At 43.9% G+C, this 21,743-nt stretch overlaps 1 protein-coding gene across 6 annotated transcripts in view; it reads right to left on the bottom strand.

The window, feature by feature from the left end:
• The window catches only part of STS (steroid sulfatase), a 639,557-nt gene that overhangs the window by 575,465 nt on the left and 42,349 nt on the right, over nucleotides 1–21,743 (bottom strand). For all 6 annotated transcript variants that reach the window (XR_009500087.1, XR_009500086.1, XR_009500088.1 and 3 more), the window contains exon 2: nucleotides 14,819–14,946. The gene's annotated coding sequence lies outside the window, so the exon portion shown is untranslated. The remainder of the gene's footprint in view (nucleotides 1–14,818; nucleotides 14,947–21,743) is intronic.

Genomic DNA, 21,743 nt, shown 5'->3' with positions numbered 1-21,743 from the left:
TCTCAGCAAATGATGATGGGGACCCCAAGAGCATGCCACAGACATACACCGTGGGATTCAAGAAACAGTGGTTGCAAAGAGAAAGAAAGTCGTTTGCACGGAGGACAACTTTCTCCAAGGAGACAAGGTCCAACCAACCCAAGCCAGAGAAATGTGGGTATGATAGGCAGAATTTTAAGAACACCAGCAATATTCTTGCCCCCCTGGTATACACACCCTGTATAATCCCCTCTCCTTGAGGGGGGCGGGAGCGGGACCTGTGAATAGGATGGGTGTCATTCCTGTAATCAGGGCACTGATTGGTTGACTCAGAGTTCATTCAACAGAGAGATTACGTTGGGTGGGCCTGACCTAATCAGGTGAGCCCTTAAAAGGTACGGAGCCCAGCAGTCTCTCCGAAGTCACGAGAGGTGTGCCCAGCTGGTATCAAAGGAGAAGCAAAGAGCTATGATGAGAACCGCCTGCAGGGGCCATGTACCCAGGAATGGTGGGTGACCTCTAGGAGCTGAAGGTGGCCCGGACGGACAGCCAGCAAGGAGACAGGGAACTCAGACCCCATCTGCAAGAAACTGAATTCTTCCAGCACCCGCTGAAGTTGGAAAGGGATCCTGAGCCTCAGATGAGATGTCAGCCTGGTGACAGGCTAAGCAGAGGGAACATCTATCCCTGGCCTGGACTCCTGACCCACAGAGGCTGGGAGGTAACTTACAGAGGTTCCTTAAAGCCACTGTTTGTTGTGAAACAACAGAAAATGAGTACAGTGGGTATAAATCTTAAACCAAATGCTTTCCTATCCAAAGCTAGAGAGATCTCAGGCTAGGAGATTTGGTTTACAAATGTATTTCCATATCCCACATATGGAAAAAAAATCTGTGGTATTCATCACTATATCAAATTCTTTTCTTTTTTTCATATCACCTACAAACAGGTATTGAGCTGCATCTCTACGCTACATGGTATGAGGCTCAGCACAGCCCATGGCATTTCATAAAGGCCCAGGATACACTGTCTGGACGGAGCGACCTCAGAGCAGATAGAACAACGGGCATCGTGGTGGGCTAAGTCCCAACCCCCCAAAGATGTCCACGTCCTAATCCTCAGAACTTGTGACTATCTTACCTTAAGTGGCAAAACTTAAGTGGCAAAAGGGACTTTGCAGGTGTGATTAAGTTAAGGCCCCTGACAGGGGAAGATGGTCCTGGATTAGCCAGGTGGGCCCAATGTGAGCCCAACGTGAAGATGGGGAGAAATTGGAAGATGCTAGTTCTGCTGGCTTTGAAGATAGAGGAAAGCAGCCAGGAGGTTAAGGAATGCAGGCACCTGTAGAAGGTGGAAACGGCAAGGAAACCATTCTGCTCTACAGTCTCCAGAAGGAACTGGCCCTGCCACCATCTTGGTTTTAGCCCAGTGAAACCCACTTTGGACTTCTCACTTCCAGAACCCTAAGATAATAAATTTATGTTGTGGTGATTTATTACAAAGTTTGTGGCAATTATTACAGCAGTCACAGAAAGTGAATATAGAAAGGAAGGGAAGAACCTAGGGAAGGGGGACTTCGGGGAGGAAATGAAAAAAGAAAGAAAAAAGTTAGCATCCAGTTTAATGGCTGGTTTTCCTGCTGTTCTAGAACTGCAGGAGGCCAGGAGACCATTCGTCTCATGCCCTCCACAACCAACTCAACTCCTAGGACAGAGGGGAACTGAGAAAATATTTGCACACATTGATTTGTGGACAGGTCATGACCCTTAACAGATAGGTGTAACCTTGGACGAGCCGTAAGTTATCACGTAAATGATTCTTTCTGTTAAGTTAGAGAGTAATTCTTCAGTTCTGTGCTAGATTCCTGACCAGTTTATAATTAGGAACGAGTTGACAAAACTACCAGAAAGCGTACATGCAAGTTTCTTTGTACATAATGACGCTTTTTCTATCCAAGCTCCAATTTGGAATATAACATTAAAATACCGTGAACTCTAAATTTTCCTCCATCTACCAATATTCCTGCATGCTGTGGTAAACCTTTAATATTGGGGTTTGGTTATTTCATCATTACCTACAAGACCTTTTTTCCTGACATCATTTAGAAACATTACAGTGTTTAAAATGAACATTTATGAATTCAACCAATAGGGAAAACTGTAAATTCAGTCCTTCCCCTGCCTGAAAGTGCTCATAAGACAGATCCTCTTGACCGAATTGTCAGAACATAAGCAATATTCTCTGAACCTCCACTTCCCCGTTCTGCCTGAATCCTTAGAGTTTGCTCATGTCATGGAAATACTTGAGGACCCTGCCAACAGAAGTCATATATGCATGCAGAAGTGATTTGACAGCAGCGTGCTTATTTTTCTGAATAAAAATGCAACTCCCTAGGAATGCAGAAAAATCAATCAGCAGCTCTTAAAAATGTGTTTCCTTTACATGAAAATGGATTACAGGAGAAGAAGATCAATTTGCCTGCCCAATGCACACAAATGAATTATCTCCTCTGATAACCACTGCATCTGCACGATAGATCAAATAACAAGTAAATTCACAGCAATGTGCTTCAGCCTAACTGTGGTTAGCGCTTCAACTTAGAATTTATATTTTGTTCAACGGAGGGACACCCCTGCCTTTTATTTAATGCTTTTTGGATCCTAGAGTTCAATGTTTGTTTGCAATGGAAAAGAAAAGCTTTAATGATTGAGAAATGGGACAAGATCTTGTTATCACAGAGTTAGGATGAAACATTTGAAATAGCCGTTCTTATAGGTCAAAAATGATGGACCATCAGCAATGCCCCATAGCTCTAATGGGTGTCACAGCCTAAACTAGCAATCATGAAGTTAGGGGCAGGAGTACACTGGGTCCAGCCTCAGCTGTAACACATGACCTGTGCGATTTTGGGGAAACTTCCGAAATTCTCAGTGTCAATTTTCTCATCAAACAGGAGGGCTAAGAATACTGTGTTCTACAGAGAGGTTGAGAGCCAACAAGGGCTGCAAGGGCAAAATGGCGGATGCATCTCATACGATACATCAATGATTTCTGAACACCACTTACACTTCCAATGAGGAAATCTTTACAATCTATTAACCCACTTGGACAAAGACAGACAGAGAGCAGACAAGAGCAGAATGAGGAAATTCCACAGGTTTTTGGACACTGGCAACTCCATGTTGGAGGAAGCGTCCAAAAGAGGCGGCAACCTGAGTGTGTGTCAAGGAAGACGGGATGTGAGATGGGGTGAGCCACTCTGCCCCCCCCCCCACAGAGCCATGGGCCTCCTCACGTGTGGGTCCCAATTCTCTGCAAGACAGGATTCCTCTCTGAGGGATGTGGATGGCCTCAGACCACAGATATTGACACCTGGAGGGCACAGATTTGACGGCCAGCCAGCCAACAAGCTGTACCTACAAGTAAGCAGCGGAACTGGCTCAGCGTGGCACAGCCTCCCTTTTGACTATGAACAGAAGCTAAGAACCAGGATACGTTTGAAAGGAATCTCTAACAGAAAGGACTAGGACAAAAGGACCAAAAAAAAAAAAAAAAGCCAACCATCGACCAACTAACCAATCAACCAAGGATGCTTTGCAAAAAGTGCATCTAGAAAACAAATGAGAACTTTTGGAAATGCATCGTATGTTAGACAATTCAGCAGAATGCTGGGAAGATGGGGTTGAGGACAGGTCAAAGGAAGATGGAGCAAAGAGGCCAAGTGATGGACCACAGGAGAGAAAAGATATGAAAATGGGGATATCAACAAGCAGGGGTCCAGTATTCAGCCAGTGGATATTCCAGAGGAGGGGAGAAAGACAAAGCATGTGGGGAATAAATTACCCAGGATGCAAACGAGACATCGATTCAGAAGCAAAGGACATGGATCGCCACATTGAACAGATGTCCAAATGGTAAGTGAAAACAGACCGTTTCATGGAATCTTTGGACACTGAGGACAAACAAAACATCCCAAGCACGTGGTGGGTGGCTGGGGGAGGATAAATGGGTTTCATCTAAAAAAAAAAAAATAAGACCCAGAATGGCTTTGGTCTTTGAATAGCCACAGCAAAGCAATGGCTGCAAAATCCAGAGGGAAAATCATTTCCGAACTAGAGTTTTAAACCAGCCAAACCACGGGGGCCAGAGCTGCACTGGCCCAGGAATAGAGCCCATCGCGGGCCAAGTATTTGCAGTTCAGGCGGACGGTCTCTGCTTCCACGGAACCTGCGACCCAGGGTGGCAGAGAGAGCCTTCATGCCCAGATGACCACATTTCTGGTTGTTGCTCTCTCATGAACAAGATCCCCAGAGAAGAACAACGAACGGGAGGCAGACATCATGTTGAGCTTGGGGGAACAGCGAAGCACGATTACCAATACCTGCAACAATTCAATCCCTGGTCCTCCTCTTTCTCACTGTCAAAAGAGGATATTGGTAGCTGAGCAGTCAAAATCACGCTCGACTTGCAACATAATGCACCTGGATGAAAGCTACAAAGCTACCTCTGAAATCCTGACACCCACCCCTCGTTACTGTGCTCACCTGGAGGACCACAGAGTTCCCAAGACTCTATGTTATGGGAAAAATCGTCCAAAATCTGGTATTTCTTCTCCGTTTATCTGTGCAATCTGGCCACCAGACATGTTCAAGCCCAGCAGCGTTACCTGCAGCAACATGCAACAAAGACTCTGCGCCGGAGAAGAATCCAGCGTGGAAAACAAGGCGGGGGCCACAAAGTAATTCAAAGGAAATATGTGATTATGAACGATGATCTGAGAACGGAGAAGGGTATCATAAGCAACTGGCTAAGAAGGAGAGGGATGGCAAGAAGGAAGGCGCCGTCAACATCCTAATTAAAAAACGTCAAGCGATGAATGAGGAAACCATGATAAATTCATATCCACGTGAAAAATGTCCAGCCTCCTTAGGGATCAAGAACTAAAAGGAAAACAGAGGGAAAATGCTGTTTGTAATCTATCAATGTGGCAAATACAACGACAGGATGAGGCTGAATCTTGGAAAACGGGGACTCGGGCTCGTGGGTTATGTTATTGCACATATGCTCCCTGGACGCTTGGGAGCATATGTGAGGATGAATATAGTCTCAACAGTTTTACACTCTCTGAATTGGTGTTTGCGTTTCTAGGAATTCCGTTTTCTGTGAAAATATCAAGAGACCCACACAACACACGTGTCCTTTGTCAATATATTCCTACCAACCTTAGTTAGAAATTTGTGAAGCCAGGAGAGTTGGGGAAAGGTTCAATAAATGACATAATAGCGTATTATGCAGCCCTTAAAATTCTTGATTTTCGCAGACTATTATTTTGTCATGAAGAAAAACTTCAGGGTATAATTTTAGGGTGGAAAAGGCAAAATCTGACAGGAACTAAAGGCAGCAAGATCGCAAATAAAACAAGTTCATATTTATGTATGGATATGTATGTTTTCTGTGTCTGTGTGTATAGACATGCATACACAAAACTGAAAAGAAAGATGACAGAACTTTGTCATTAGTTCTGGGGGAGCAGTATTTACACGATGCTTTATACCTTCTTGTATATATGTATCGAATGGTCTACTTATCTTTGTAATCAGGAAAGAAAAAGAGCCTGCAAAGTACAATTTAATCATACTGTCCTTCTGACGCTGGAGACATTGTTGTAGTAAATGCCCCAAACTCCTCAAATATGATAATCTGTACAAATGGGCATAAAAAAGAAAATGACCCTGGGCTCCCAGTTGGCCTGAAAGACCCTAATTGAGAAAACTTCAATTTGTTAAAGAATGATGTTCTGTCAAATACTGTGCGTCTGGCCCTTGTCATAGAATCAAAAAAAGATTCCCTTTTTAAGTCCTTATTCCTTTAGCACAAGCACATAATAAATGGGTAATAAATACTTGTTGCAGAGAATTAAATTAACACAGATTTCTAATCTCTACAGTCTTCCCCTCGTGAAAGAAAGCTCTGATTATTATAGTGCAGAATTTGAAGACACAACAGCAAACACACCCTAGGTCTAAAACCTTGGGTTTGCCACACCTTCAGAACCCTCATCCACGGTAAAGCTTGATTTCTTTACCCCAGCCTCTTTTTCGGTAGGTTTAGCTGGAAAAAGGAAAATGACCCCCACGGTATCTGATGAAAAGAGACATAAAAGGTAGAGTGATGATTATTTCAAATTGAGAGCCCTGTGGATTTGCAAGGAGCAAATAAACACCATGATGGCGGTGGGCATGACTTCAGGGGTCCGTCCTGGCCAGGGACACGGCCAGTCCACAGCCTGAGGAGGGCTCGGATTCCCCATCTCAAAGGTCTTGTCTGTTCTTACATTATAGCCTCGGCGGATCAATGTCCATGAAACCCACAATGGGACGGAAAGCATCTAAATCAGTGTTCCAAGACAAATGCACCAAACCTCCAGGGCCGTGCCCCAAAGCAGTGCGGGACCGCCCCCCAAAATACACACAAACAATAAAATACTAGTCATGGGATCCCCCAATACACACAAGCCACAAAGAGCCAGCCACTTGGGGGACCCCCAGATACACACAAACCACAAAGAGCCAGCCACTCGCGGGGATCCCCCAGATACACACAAAGAACCAGCCACTCATGGGTAGATCGTTATTGAGAAGCATGCAGTGGGAAGAGGAGTATGGATATGATAAGAGGACATCCATCCTTCCCAGAGCACAGCCAGAAAGGAGACAGGATGTCAAGTGACATTGTTCCTACAGGGAAAGAACCTGATGGCTTTTCTTTGTAGTGATCACAGTGACACATTTAACTCTAACTCTGCAAAAAAAAAAAAGAAAAAAGAAAAAAGCCTGGGTGTGCGTGAGAGAGAGAGAAAGAGAGAGGCTAAGAAAAAACACAAAGCGGGTTTGGGTTTTCATGTTGAGAACATTCTTAAAGGAGTATCTTCGCTGTTGACGCATCATTTCACCGCAAACATGCCCCTTGGAGAACATTCTCAACACGGAATCCACAAGGGTGCCGAAGCAGAAACGACTATGCATAAACACAGGTCTGTGTGTGTGTGTCTGAGACCACTATACAGCTTTTATGTATGGCTTCATTCAAACTGTAGGTGGCAAAGCAAACTACATGTCGAATGACAGCTTCCACGGTGGGGCGGCTTAGGGGGGGATGAGGGGAAAAGGGGCAAAATGGTTGGAAAATGAGAGTCCAAGAGGGGCTGTGCTGTGGGCGGGTGTGTGTGATGGGCAGCACGATTACTGGGACCTGAGTTCGTGGGGGTGTGAACCCAGGGAAGCTCCCACTCCCAGACTCAGAGCTGGGGAAAGGTGTGAACCACGGCACTAGGCATCCACTTTGTTGTAGGAGGCTCATTCTCATCACTAAATAAAGAACCACCCCAAATGCATCATGTCTCCTCCCTCTGTCCCTCGCCCATCCTTTCCCACTTGACCCAACAAATGCCCAAAGACCACAGAGGAAGCTGGAAACTCACTTCATTGCTTTTAGGATGCAGCCTGGTCCCATCCCACACCTTCTGCCTCTCGAAATAAAACTGTCACGAGAGTAATTACACTAATAAGGTTGGGAAAGCTGCAGCCTTCTTTTTTTATGTCACAGACATTGTAAGGTGATTCGAGATTTCAGAGTCTAAGGTTACTGTGTAGAATTTCAAAGTTTCCTACAAGCCCGATACAAAATTTTCTGAAGGGAATTACATCTTAGCTACTGAATGCTTTCCAGTATTATGAAAGAGTTACAGCAAAAAAATAGTACTTAAATGATATTTTCAAATTATTGAGAAGGAAACTACAGAATGGGGACTAAACCAATTCTTTACATTCCTAATGAAGATGACTTACAATAATATCTGAAATAAACTAAAGACCAGTAGTTTTTTAAAATCACGGAACGTTACAAAGTTCTGTAACACTTCAAATGTGTGGTTTCTGAATAGGAAACCAAAATTACTTTTAGTTATCAGTATGATGTTCAGTATTATTAAATGTGCTTAACAAACTTATCTTCTGGATTTGTACGATAATGTCTCCAAAAGTGAGGACGTTATTAGGCAATTTCCTATTTCTAACAAATAGAATTGTCCTTGAAAGATAAATTTATTCTGGAGTCGATGTTTTTTGGCTGATGCTTATTTTAAAAAGCAAAACCCGCAAGTAACTAAGTAAGGAAATGACATCTACTCACTACTGTAAATGTACATTAGCTATGCATTTGATCAACCCCACCCTGAATATTAGACTGTAGCAATAAATAAACCTGAAACATAACTAGAAACAACTAGCTGTGCATTCATCTGGTATGAAATGTTACACAATTCAAAGCAACTCAGCAAACCCCCTCAGGCTATGGAAACAAACTGCAAAAAACCAAACAACTAGAGACTAATGTACAGTTAACAAAACTTTCAAATTCAAGGAAAGAACCTAGATTTCAAGTCATGAAAGCAGGGGATTAGGAAAACATAAATTGGTAAATCTCCATTAGGTCTTCAAACCCAGAGTTGATTTTAATACAAAGAGAGAAATAAAGTAGTATAGTTTAAAGCAATATAGAGATATACTTAAGGCAGTACAGAGATACAAAGAAGTACAATGGTGTAGGTTAAAGCAGTAGTATACCAACCACTCATCAGCAATTGATTATGATTTTAAAATTCAAAGATTGTACTCCTAAAATTATAAAAATCTAACTACAGACATTTTATGACTGCCTTCCAACACTGTATACAGAAACACAAAGAATTATAAGCTGTTGTATAGATTATTTCCTGATTGACTTCAAATAAGATCGTATTTTATACTTGAAACAATACAGCAGACTATCTTTCCATACAACTCACCCCTAAAATGGAAAGTTTAACATGAGCTTCATATAGGAAGAAAAATCAAAACAGGGCACCTGACATGCAGTATAAATATTGGAACTGCTACACTTCAATGATTGTCAGTAAGATGGGTAAAATACATGCAGTGGAATATGGCAGGAAATTCCTGTACCTTGGTTTAAAATTTTGTTTCAGTCTATACAGAAAAAAGTACTTGCTTATGCCAGGAATCAGATACTTTTGCTCCTCTCCGGAATCCCAGGTCGGGGAGTGGGAGACAATCTTTAACAGGTATGAGATTTCATCACTTTTGGCCAAGAGGAAGACTGAGAAATCCCACAGAAGAGATAAAGATCATTTTTTACATTGTGTAAGTTAGAAGCCAAATCACATCAGAAAGGCTTTTTTTTTGCATGTAACTTTCTTGGGTGACTGAAATCCAAAGAATATCATTTAATATCAGTATTAATATAGCAGAGGAACCATTTTTTTCATTCATGTATTCAACAATTATTTACTAAACATCTACAAGGCACCCTGCATTGCTGGGCTACCGTAGGGAGAGTCGTATGTTTCCTGTACTCATAGAGCTTACGAACCATCTGCAAAAACAGACAGGATTCAGATCAATACTGGACAGAGAATACATCCACAATGGTATGAAACTGTCAACGGGACCAGAGCGTGTGGAGCACGGTGTGGGCCTCACTAGCTGGAGGCCCAGTGCAAGGAGAGGCTGACTTGTGTGGAGGCCCAGAGGAGGAAGAAAACAAAGCAAGGGTGAGGCAGGTGCAAGAAGGGCCTGAGGGACACGGAGGGTGCCAGGAGCCCTATAATAGAGGCCTTTCCAGCCGTGGTTCTGGAATTCCACCTTCCTTCCGATGGAAAGCCGTTGGAGAGCTCTAGTAGGGCCAGAGGCAGGATCAGACCTGGGTGTTGAGAAGGTGCCTCTGGCCCCCGGTGGTGGGAAAGGCCTTAATGGATGCCGACCGATCACCGGAGGCCAGTGTGTTGCACACACGGGAGATGAAGCCGGCTTAGCCCAAGGTGTGCCACATCCAGCTGGAGAAACAAGAGACAGCAAAGAAGCCGATGCAAGGGGCCTTTGGGGTTTTTACATTCGACAGCTTCGCGTTATCAATGCAATCTCTTCCCAGACAATCCATGAGGCTTTTTGTTGTTGTGAATCCCTGTGGCTCGACAGCAGTGCCGCTAAAGAAAGTGTGGGTACGACACAGGGGAGGCCACGGACAGACCTCGCTCGTCTTTATGTAAATAACTAAACAGGCTCCAGCCTCACTGCTGTCCTCGCTTAGAAGACAGGACAGGTGGGGAAATCAGGGGCCGCTGTTTTTACTTACAGATCCTCTGTCCATAAGAAGGTCCACTAGAGATGACTATCAGCGTGGGTCTGCTACAAGTGGGTGGAACAAACTGAGACCACTCCCCACACCCCGGGGCCCAAGGAGGTTCCCAGGAGCAGCCAGCGGAGCCCTCGGGGTTCCAACAGGAACGGTTTGCCAAGCACTGAATATCGGGTTGAACGTTCTCAATGTCTTCCCTGGAATGGACGTCAAGGTGGCAAACTAAGCATTTGGCTGCATTGTGTCTGTAATGTCTTCTTATAAATGGAATGCCTTGTTCCTTGAGTCTTTTCACACGTTATCTTTCTTTTTTTTTTTTTTTATATTGAGGTATAGTTGATTTACAATGCTGTGTGAGTTTCAAGTGTACAGCAAAGTGATTCAGTGATACATTATATATATTCTTTTTCAGATTCTTTTCCATTACAGGTTAGTGCAAGATATTGAATATAGTTCCTTGTGTTCTACAGCAGGTCCTTGTTGTTTACCTATTTTATATGTAGTAGTGTGTATCTGTTCATCCCAATCTCCTAATTTATCCCTCCCCCAACCCCTTCCCCTCTGGTAACCATACGTTTGTTTTCTATGCCTGCGGGTCCATTTCTGTTTTGTAAATAAGTCTGTCTGTATCATTTCTTTAGATGCCACAAAGAAGTGATATTTGTCTCTTTTTCCACATGCCCTCTTTCAAAACGCTGAACAAAAGCATTGCTCTCGATTCTGAAGGCAGGCGGCGCTTGCCAGGGAGGACGCCAATGGGCTTTGTGAGTCTGGCACTCACGCGAGGATCCACAGACCCACAGCGCCGGAGTTAACCGTGCTGCGGGAAATCACGCGAAGACAAACACAGAAGGCAAGGTACCAGAACCCTCTCCCCGTAAATCCCGACACGACTCCCTCACCTGTATTCAGGGCGGAGCCCGCTGTCACGTGAAGCCTGTCCTCAGGTCAGAGACAGCAGGAGCTGGGAAGGTTTGGAAGGGGGCATGGGGAACTGTCACGGACACACTCTGAATGCACCTCTTGGCAAGAACCTACCGTGTGCTCAGCAGTATGTAAAGAAGCTACATGGAAAGGCAAGACGACAGCCTCCACAGTTACTGTGTAACTAGCGCGTACAAAGAGATGGATTCGTCATCTTTAGAGCCACGGGGATGACACTGTGCCGCGCATAACCTACAGCCACACCGCAGGGCGATCCACCAAAAGGGCACCAGAACATGGAGGGCCCCGTGGTCAGCAGAGGCTCCCTGGAGGCAGGGACACACAACATATACCTCTAGTGACTGGCCCTGTACAACATTTTAAAGACAAAAATCAATGGAACTAAGCCACCTCTTCAAACAGGAGAAGCAAAATAAAACTTCATACGTATTTCTCCCAAAAAACGTTTTTTGCAAACTACTCAACCTTACAAAATAGTCGAAAGAATAAAAACAAACCCAGGTATACTCCTTCACTTGGGTCGGCTAACTGTTGACATGTTGCCACACTTGCTTGCTTTCTGTCTCTATGTGTACACATGTGTGTATACACACAGAGGTACCTAGGCATACATCATACATTTTTTCTACATCAGAAGATTTTAAAAGAACAAGGCATGTACTCGTATTTGTGTATCATGACGTTTCAGAGGGAGCTGCATACAGGATGGCGCTTCACCCCCTAAGCAGTTTGGCCTGGGTCTCCTAGAGTAAGGATAGTTTTCCCCCCCGACCTCGCTACCATGGAAACTATGAAGAGTAACACTGATTCCATCAACAAACCTCCTACACAGTCCCCAAATAATTGTACCACCTGGGTCTTTTTTCCAATCCAGGATCCAATCTAGATCCAGATACCCTTATGTTTCTTGGTCTTTTGAAATCTGGAACCATTCCTTCACTCCCAACCTTTCTTGGTTTTGCATGACGCTGACTTTTGGGGGAACAATCCAGGTTCAAGTGTCTTAGACAATGTAGTACGTTCTGGATTTGTCTATTTCCTCGTGTACAGATTCAGGTTGAACCTTTCTGGCAGGGATATTATACCGGTTTTTTGGTGCCCTTCTCGTTACCTCCTAGGAGGAGGTACGTGACAGCATTGGGGGTCTCTTGGTTAAGAGTACAGCCCGCAGATTGCTCTGTTTTATGTCCCAATTTACTTCTTAACGAACCTTCTCTCCGTCATTTTCTCTGAGACACACAAAATAGTCACTATAACTTTTTTGGTTGGGATTACCTTGACCCCCAGATGTGCTTATTATCATGGGTAAATTTGCTGCCATAAAATATTCTTAATTAAGGATTTGCAGTCCACTTGAGGAACATTTTTATCATCATCAAAGGATTAAAAAAAAATGACTGACTATCCTAGTAGATATTTGAGTAGAGTGAGGAACAGACCGCTGGCAGTTCCCGTCAAAGAAAATGGCATCTCATAAAAAGCAGGTTTCCTCCTGTTTTCTTTTTTTAGTTCATAAGAAACCTTTAACACCCTAAACCTTTTTTTTTTTTTTTTTTGGATGGGAATGAATTAGAAATACCAGAGACAAGATCAAAGTATTTCCTTGATTATCATTAAAGTCTTCATCCACTTAAGGAAAGGGAAAGTTTTATATATAAGAACCCCAAACTCCAGATGGTGAAGTACATTAAAATACCCTGTGAGGGCGCCTGTATGCTGGTAAGATACAATGGATATTGTTATCAGGCATTTAGGAACAGATATTTTAGTCCCCACTGAAAGACTCTCCCTTTGCATCGACTGTTAAAAAAGGATAATGCATGCTGTATTAATTTATCATGAATGAATCATGACTCTTTTTCAGCCGCCTCCTTTTAATTAGCTACTGACTCTGTCCATTTTTTCCTGAGCTCTTCTAGCTGGGTCCAAAGAATGTCAATCTCCCTCTAGACTAAAACAATCCCAAAAATATATTACTCGAAGCATTTCCCTGCAATACACAGTTGTCTTGCAGAGGAATAAAAATAAGACTCTACTTAGCAGGTGCTTAAGGCTTTGAAAGGTGGGTCACAAATCAAAGCCAGCTCCTGCATTAACAAGAACTTTAGAAAATATTCTTTAAAACCCCCATAAGTTTGTTTCTGAAAGAGGAAAGGAACACACGATCCTTTTGAAGAACAAATTACAGAAATCACAATAGAAAATGAATCTCTTAAGCTGCTCAGCGTTAACAGTGGACACAAGCCACGGCCCTAAGCCGCTGTGGATGTTTGCTCCAGGATGAGAACCCTGTGCTGCTGGGTTTAAATTTAACAGAAAAAAAAAAAAAAAATCCTAAAAGGTGATTGTCTTTTTCCTCTCCTTAATAGGTATTCTAACTCTAATCCCTCAAAGTAAAAGACCATTGAATACTCTAAGAAGAAAGAGAAGATTAAGTTAAATCTCTTGTCGTACGGGTCAGGGTTTCTGCACGTGGCACCCGTGACGCTTGAGGCTAGGGTAACACTCGGTTGTGTGCTGTCTGCGTATTGCGGGACAGTTGGACAGCATCCCTGGCTTCCACCCCCTGGATGCCAGGAGCCAAAGCTCCTCCAACGTTATGAGGCCCAAAATGCCTCCAGAATTTGCCAACCTCCCCCTGGAGGGCAAAACCGCCCTGCGGCGGGAGAAGGGCTGCCGTCGGTAACCCCAGAGTCCCAAGCTGCATTGTGAGGATGGTTACGTCTGTCTGCACCCCATCACCTTGGCTGGCAGGACCATCCAGGTACTTATCCTACTTCTCCCAAACAAAGGGCATCCTTTACTTTTCATAACCGCCCTGGGAACCTGTCCTGTGCATCTCCATTGTACAGAGGAAACCCGGGCGCAGGAAGGTTAACCCGCTTCCTGAGAACAAGACCGGCAGGTGGGGAGCTGGGGTCCAAAGCCTGGGTCTCCCTGACTCCGCACGGTTCCACCTCTGGGAGCCTTTGCGTACCAACGTGAACCATATCTTATCTGACAGCATTTCCGTGCCCATTCCTCCGAGCCTGCTGCTGTGGGGCGGGGGGACACTGAATGCCCCGCAGTGCCCCCCTGACATCATAATGGCAGAGTACATCAAGATGCAGCCTCTGTCTGAGAGGAGGGTGTATAGCAGGGACTGTCACCTGCCAGGTCTGTGAAAGCTGCTTCCTTCACCCTGTCCCCATCAATATCCCACACACACACACACACACACACACACACACACACACACACACTCACACACACACACACACTCACCTGAACCAGGGGCAGGTGCTCTTCCTGCAGGAAGAAAGCTTGTGCTGTGCCTTGGGCGATGAGGCCAACACACATTTAGAAAACTCCACCCCTAAATTCTCTGAGACACGCTGATTATCACTGCTGACTAGTGTACACGCCCTCATGGGCCCAGGGCAGCTCTTCTCCAGGAAAAAATGTTTGTCCCCATTCCTCCTCCCCTTTAACAAAGTGACCTTTTGTTGAGAAGTCGTGTCTGCAGGAAAAGGAGAGCTGGGGCAGCTCCAAATTGATGTCACCCCTGCAATATGGTAATGTCCCGAAACACCATTGTAAAGGGCACCAAATACCCACAGGACGCAGACGATGCACGCGGTCAGGGCAAGGAGAGCGTCTTGTGAATAGGCCATGATATTTCCAGAGCCAAAGTACCCGTCCACGCGTTTCTTGTACTTACAGTGACAACAATTTCAGACGGTCTTGGGCAACTGTCTTCCAGATCTTATGTTACCGAGACCACCGTGAGCAGGAACGGGGATGGTGAGTGCCTCTCAGCAGACAGAAACAGGGTGCACCAGGCTCATCCTGTGAATTCATCCAAAAGAAGAAGAATTGGACACTGAATAACCACATTCTGAAACACTTCAATGAAACGAGCTCTTTCTGGGCTAGGGGATTCCTCCTCCTGCGTGTTTCTTCTTTCCATGCTCCGCCCAACTCCTACTCATCCACAGGTGTCAGCTGAGTGGCCACCACCTCAGAGAAGCCCCCTGTGATTTATACAATCTAAAGCATTTGCCCCACGGTTGATGAATCCTAGCACTGTTTTTTCTTCCCCCCTCGATAGCAGTTGTCACTATTTGCAATAGTCTATTTATTTGGTTTCTTTTTATTTGGTATCTGTCCTTCCCACAGGCTCTAAGAGTCAACAGGGCAGGGCTATTTCTTTGTCATAGCAAGCTCTCGCTAAATATTTTCCCAACAGAGCTGGGGTCACAGACTACGGGGCAGGGGACTGTGCCCCCATCTGTTTTTGAAGCCAAGTAAGAATGTTTTCACATTTTTAAACTGTTGAAAAAAGAACATTTTTGTGACACATGAAAAGTCCATGAAATTCATATTTCAGGGTCCACAAGCAAAGTCCAAAAATACTGGAACACCCATTCATCTACTTATTACCTGTTTGCCCCTATATTACAAAGTCCGAGTGGAGTAGTTGCGACAAAGATTGTTTGGCTTGAAAAGCTGAAAATGTTTTACTATCTGGCCCTTTACAGAAAAAGTTTTTCGATCTCTGGTATAGAGCCCCACCCACAAATTGAAAATGAGCTCAAAAAAAGCCAACTCAATGCCCTTCAACCCGAAGAATATATATACATATTTTTTCAAGTTGCTGACATTTAGACAAAAACTAGCATGTCCCTTGGAGCAATTTATTAATGTGTAAATCTACTGTTTATCCTTTTAAAATAGAAAGCATAATCTCACTTGGTAAATAATATTCACAAGAGAATGCCACGTTAGAGAAAAATTACTATTCCATAGATTTTTGTCAATGTAAGTCTTGCTTTATTGAAGTTCAGCTCCCAGCAACAATTTCTTGGGTTCAGTCAGTACCCCAGAAATATTTTCCCCCCAGAGATGGCATTTGAAACTGTCATCAATCTTCGGGCATGGCTTTCCATCTTAGGTTCTATTGAGAACAAATGGTGTAAAAAAAGTTCATTTGTGTCATTTTTTAAATTAGATTCCACATATAAGTGAATGAACTTTTGTACAAAACAGAAACAGATTTGCAGATCTCGAAATCAAATCTATGGTTACCAAAGGGGAAACATGGGGGGAATTGATAAATTAGGAGTTTGGGATTGACATATACACACTACTATGTATAAAATAGATAACTAAGAAGGACCTACTGTACAGCACAGGGAACTCTACTCAATACTCTGTAATGACCTATATGGCAAAAGAATCTGAAAAAGAATGGATATATATGTATAACTGATTCACTTTGCTGTACACCTGAAACTAACACAACATTGTAAATCAACTCTACTCCAATAAAAATTAATAAAAGTTAAAAAAAATTTAAAAAAGGAATGGTGTGCCATCAGTGTTGACCCTTCGCCTCTGTCTTCAGGAATGAAGGAATCTCTGGGCATGGTCACCTCTTCTGCCCTCTCACCACGATATTAACTGGCAAGATTAAGATGGTAAGGACGTGGATTTCAACACTTGGGTGACTCCCCTTGCGAGGCAGGGAAGATCCAAATCAGCAGTTTTCCTTTCTTGTGCGCACACCTTTTATTGACAGGAAATAGGTTTTAGGAGATCAGCATGGAAGCCCTTTGACCCGCATTTGATACTTTATGAAGAGGAACAAACACGTCTAATGGGATTAAGTCCCAATGCCTCTCACAGGGGTATTGCCACCAGGGACTATACCTGCAGGAAGAACACACACAAAGGAAAGCCTAATGGCCCACGCGCAGAGGACACTTTTCAAAATAACACTGGCGTGTTCTCACCCGGGGCGACTTTGCCCCACAGGGGTCACTGGACAATGTCTAGAGACATTTCTCGTTCTCGCAAATGTGCGGATACTATTGGCATCCAGTGGGGAGAGGCCAGGGTTGCTGCTAATGACCTTATGATGCACAGAACAGCCTCTCCCACTGCCAACCACAAACACGCATCCAACCCAGTCCCGCACCGCAAAGAACGAGCTGGTCTCAAACATCGCTAGCGCCAAGGTTGAGAAACTGCATTAGATAATCGGTCTGGTCATCATTAAACCGGGTGTGATGCCAGAGATTGGCAAAAACGTGGATGGGGCTGGAGGGGGGGGGGTGTCACACCCAGTGTGTTCCAACCATCATGCACGGCCAATTATGAGTGGTAGTTCCACTATGCCTGTGATAAGTTGTGTGAAAATAAAAGTCTCTGGAGATGAAATGTATAACCCAAGCTATAGCCACAGAACAAGAAAACTGAAGATCAAGGGGTTAGGTCTGCTTTATTATTAGGAACCTATATTTTGATTTAGTTTGTGAGTTAACAATAAGCATGTTCCATGACCCTTCCCACTGTTTATCTAATCGTCGCAACTGTCATTTACTTGGTCATTGTTTCATCATTCTCATCCCCTCTCCAAATGAGGTTTTAGTTGTACAACACTGAGAATCACAACAGTGGTGTAAGGGCGGGGTTAGAACCCACCATTCCTTGTCCTTGATTGTGAGACACCAAAAGCCCTGGAAACCGAAAGATTTTTGTAAATTTTGTTTTTTATTTGGCAGCGAAACCCAACCTGAACCAACTTGAGGCATCCGTCCTGTCTCAGTCCTCGTGCCTCAGCTGGTTGCCAGTATCATGTTGCACTGTCATCAAACACTAGGCTCAACTGCACTGGGAAAACATCAAAAGGAGGTCAAGACACCTCGTGAGTAACAGTGAGAGGAAGGAAGGAAGGTATGTGTCATTAGCAATAGCCCAGAAGCATGGTTATTAGACAAGGTCAGCCTTGGAGAACGCTTACTTGAAGAAGATGGTCTAGAAAGACGGTAAACAGATGAAAAGGATGAAAAGGTCAGTGGATGAAATTCGACCGATAGGTTTGCCATAGGTTTGCAGATCTCGTCCCAGGATCTATTTCCTGGGGCTCAATGAAAGACAAAAGCTGATACGAACCTTAGTCCTGAAAATACATATAACACAGATGAAAACAGCCCCATCTTGCCACTAAGCTATGATCCCAGAGAAACCCTTACAAGCTGTGGGAGAGAGGTCTTCAAGCTTAGGTTGACGGTCGTGAAAAAACAGCCAAGACGATGGAAATGTGAACTCAAATCACCTATTCATCAGCCACACAGTAAGGGTTTTCTGAGAAATATTCCCCGAGTAGTCCAAGAACCAGCATACCAAGAGTAGACAAGCCAGGCTAGAACAAAACTGTAAAATAATAGTTTCTAGTGTGCTCTCTCACACACTTCTTGTGAAATGTAACACTTCAGGTACTTATTTCTTCTTTGATATGAAATCTATAATAAGGCCTTCTGACCACGGGGTTTTGTATTCCATGAAGAGCAGATAAATATTTTTTTCCACTCTACGTTGGTTGTATACTGATAAGTGCAAAGTTAACAGTGGTGGTCATGATCACAGAATTGTGAACTACAGTGAAAAAAAAAAAATCACGTAGAACAGGGGTTGGCAAACTATGACCCCCGGGTCAAAGCAGCCCACTACCTGTTTTTGTAAATAAACAGTCGTGCACGTTCATTTATGTACCGTCTATGGCTGCTTTTGCCGTCACTGCGCAGCTGACCATATGATCTGCGAAGCCAACAATATTTACCATGTATGTGGTCTTATCCAGAAACTGTTGGCCGACCCCTGACCCAGACATGCCTAAGATTTGTGATCTGTTAATTCTTGGCCTCAGGAACCAGAGATTATGGCAAATTCGCTCCACAAGAGAGACCACTCAGAAAGGACACTAGATTGACAAGACAGACCGTAATAAAAGAAGTCTTTGAGAGGGTCGATTTTCACATGACCATTTGGCCCCTGTAGACCCTTGTTCCCTAACCATCACCGCTTGGCCAAATAGTACATGATAAGAGAGGTATGCTGACTCTAAAGTACCCCATCGCAAAGGTACTCGAGCATCCAGAGATCACGGACATATGTTACCGGTACGTGTACAGCTACTTCCTATTTTGACTTGGCTACATCTCACGCTTTCCTTAGAGACAGGAAGTACCCAGGGTGTTGATGGTCTATCCTCATACAATTTAATTTACCCGTATATGAATACAATGTAACTATCAGAGCAGTTGTCTTCATGTATCCCACTGGGAGCAATAGTCATACATTTTTCTGCAGGAATATTAACACGTTTGATTACAGAGTGCTGCCACCACCTGCTGAGGGGGTCCTATGAGCTATGGAAAAGGCACTTGTTAACTTTCTAAAGCATGCGTAACTCAATTCCAAGCTCCAGTCCTTGGAGTCCTGGCTCCAAGGACTTCAGATAAGAAATTGTGTATCGATATTCAACGGTGGAAATCCTGGGAATTTAATCAGAGTGAGTGCCAAGATGTCACTATATATCAACCACATCTGGAATCAGACCAAATTAGACAGCTGCACTCCTAATTCACAGAAGCCCTTTCCAAAGCAACAAAAGTCACGTGGTATTTCCCTGTTTCCCATGGTGGAGACTCAATTATGTTGCTGGGAGGCTGGGTTGATTTCAAATCCACAGTCGAAAATGTTAGGATTTTTCGTACTTGAGTCCAACTGCCAAGTGGCATTTATGCCTGAAATGGGGCCGAGTATGAACTTATGACACAAAACAAATTCCATAAATCAGCTAAACAGAATAACGCTGACCCAATGAGGGGAAAGAATTACAACCACAGAATTGTCTTTTTTTTGCCATGGGTGGGGACAGTTTCCAATTTGCCAACAAATTTAATTTGTGTTGTCTTCATTTTACTCCGGCCATTTTCTGGTTTGCTCTGGAGGTTGTTACTGTCTTCATTATATTCTAAGAATATTGTAATTTTCAAAGGGTCAGTTGGTCATCTGATACTTCAAAAAATGGAAGGCTATCAGGATCACGTAATTATTTTCACTCATGTGCTACAGAAAGAAAACATCTCCATTTGCAAAACTGCATACTGGTGATGCAATTAATATCTCCTATAACCTATTCTGTGTGCTATCCTAGTAAAAACTTTAACTATGGAATCAAACACAGGGAGGCTCCTGCTGAATAACTTGGACGATCTTGGGTGAACGATTTTGCCCCTGAGTCTCCATTTTTGAGGACATTTACATGTTCTCTCCCTAAATCAACTGAGCCATTCTCCCCATGGAGGCCACATCTTCTTTGTATTTCCCATTGTCCAAAAGGCTGTGTGTAGCAGCAGACAGAGGGGGGATCTCACTAAATGTTTGCTGCATTTATGTCCTAAATTAGTTGTACGACAAGTTCTGAAGGTTTCTCCTGGGGAACTAGGAAGAGTCTTGGGGAAGTCAGAAGTTTAACACAGAACTGGAAATGAAGAGGGAGTCCTTGGTGGTCCAGTGGTTAGGACTCTTAGCTTCCACCACCGAGGGCGCAGGTTCGATCCCTGGCGGGGGCACTAAGATCCCACGAGCTTCGAGGCGTGGCCAAAAAAAAAAAAAAAAAAAAAAAAAAGAACTGGAAATACAGAGCTGTGGGAAACTATTATAATTATCAACCTCTATAAAAACTGTTAATGTGAAAACAAATTAAGATATACAGCTTGTCTACGGCTGCCAGCAATCCTTGGTGTTCCCGGGCTTGTAGACCCGCCACTGTAAGTTCTGCCTGCATCAGCACGTGGAGTTCTCGCCATGTATCTTCCCATCATTCTCCCTCTGCAAGGCTCTATGAGTCTCTTTATAAGGACACAGCCGCACTGGATCAGGGGCCCACCTGACTCCTGTGGGATCTCATCTCTACTATGTACATCCTCAGTGACCCTATTTCCAAATAAGGTCACATTCCAAGGTTCTGCCAATAACTGATTAGCAGCAGCGGGGTGGGGAGAGGGTATCACTCTTCAACCCAGAACAAGCAGCCTTCTCCAACAATGGATGGGTACCCCCAGTGTACCCACCTCCTAGAATACAGGGAGGGAGAAATGGAGGAAAGCTAGAGCTGATCCAGAACTCACCCACCTTTCTCCTATCTGCAGGTTGTCCCAAATTTCCTCATTTCTATCCTGTCTTAAACCAGCATCTGTAAAGCAACCCCAGGACGCTTACACATTCCATAGGCATTCACTGTTGTTCAAAGCACTTTCCTACCCATCCCACCTGTAACAGGCTGTGTTTGTGAAAAGACTATTTCCCCTGGTTACAGGTAAAAGGACCTGGGGAGCGGGTCCAAGTTCTGAGCTAATGCTAGATTCCATTTCCAAGTCTAGTCAGATACATTGGTTCAAAAGCTATAATGGACGCCTGGTGGTAGCAGCAAGTTATAGTCACTCCACAATAAGGAACATCCATCCTCTGGGGTTCAGGGGGAGCCCAGCTCCGGGCACTTTAGGGCACATTATTAACACTGAGCCAACACCTAAAGCACACACCTGTACACGAGCTTCACGTTGCTTCTCTTCCTCTAGATTCTGAAGGACTCTGGCACCCACTGTGGGAGGAACTGCTGAGTACCTGCTTCATCAAAGACACTATAAGACGGCCATTGATTTTGGATGGATAAAGTCTATATGGCAAAATGCTGACAACTATTTAATCTATCATCATCATCTGTAAACCCATCAACTATTGAATCTATGATCATTATCCGTAAACCCTTGAACTGCGCAATCTGTGATCATCTG

Source organism: Balaenoptera ricei, chromosome X (genome assembly GCF_028023285.1).
Source record: "Balaenoptera ricei isolate mBalRic1 chromosome X, mBalRic1.hap2, whole genome shotgun sequence".
NCBI lineage: Eukaryota > Metazoa > Chordata > Mammalia > Artiodactyla > Balaenopteridae > Balaenoptera > Balaenoptera ricei.
This window is presented reverse-complemented; position numbering and strand designations above follow the sequence as displayed.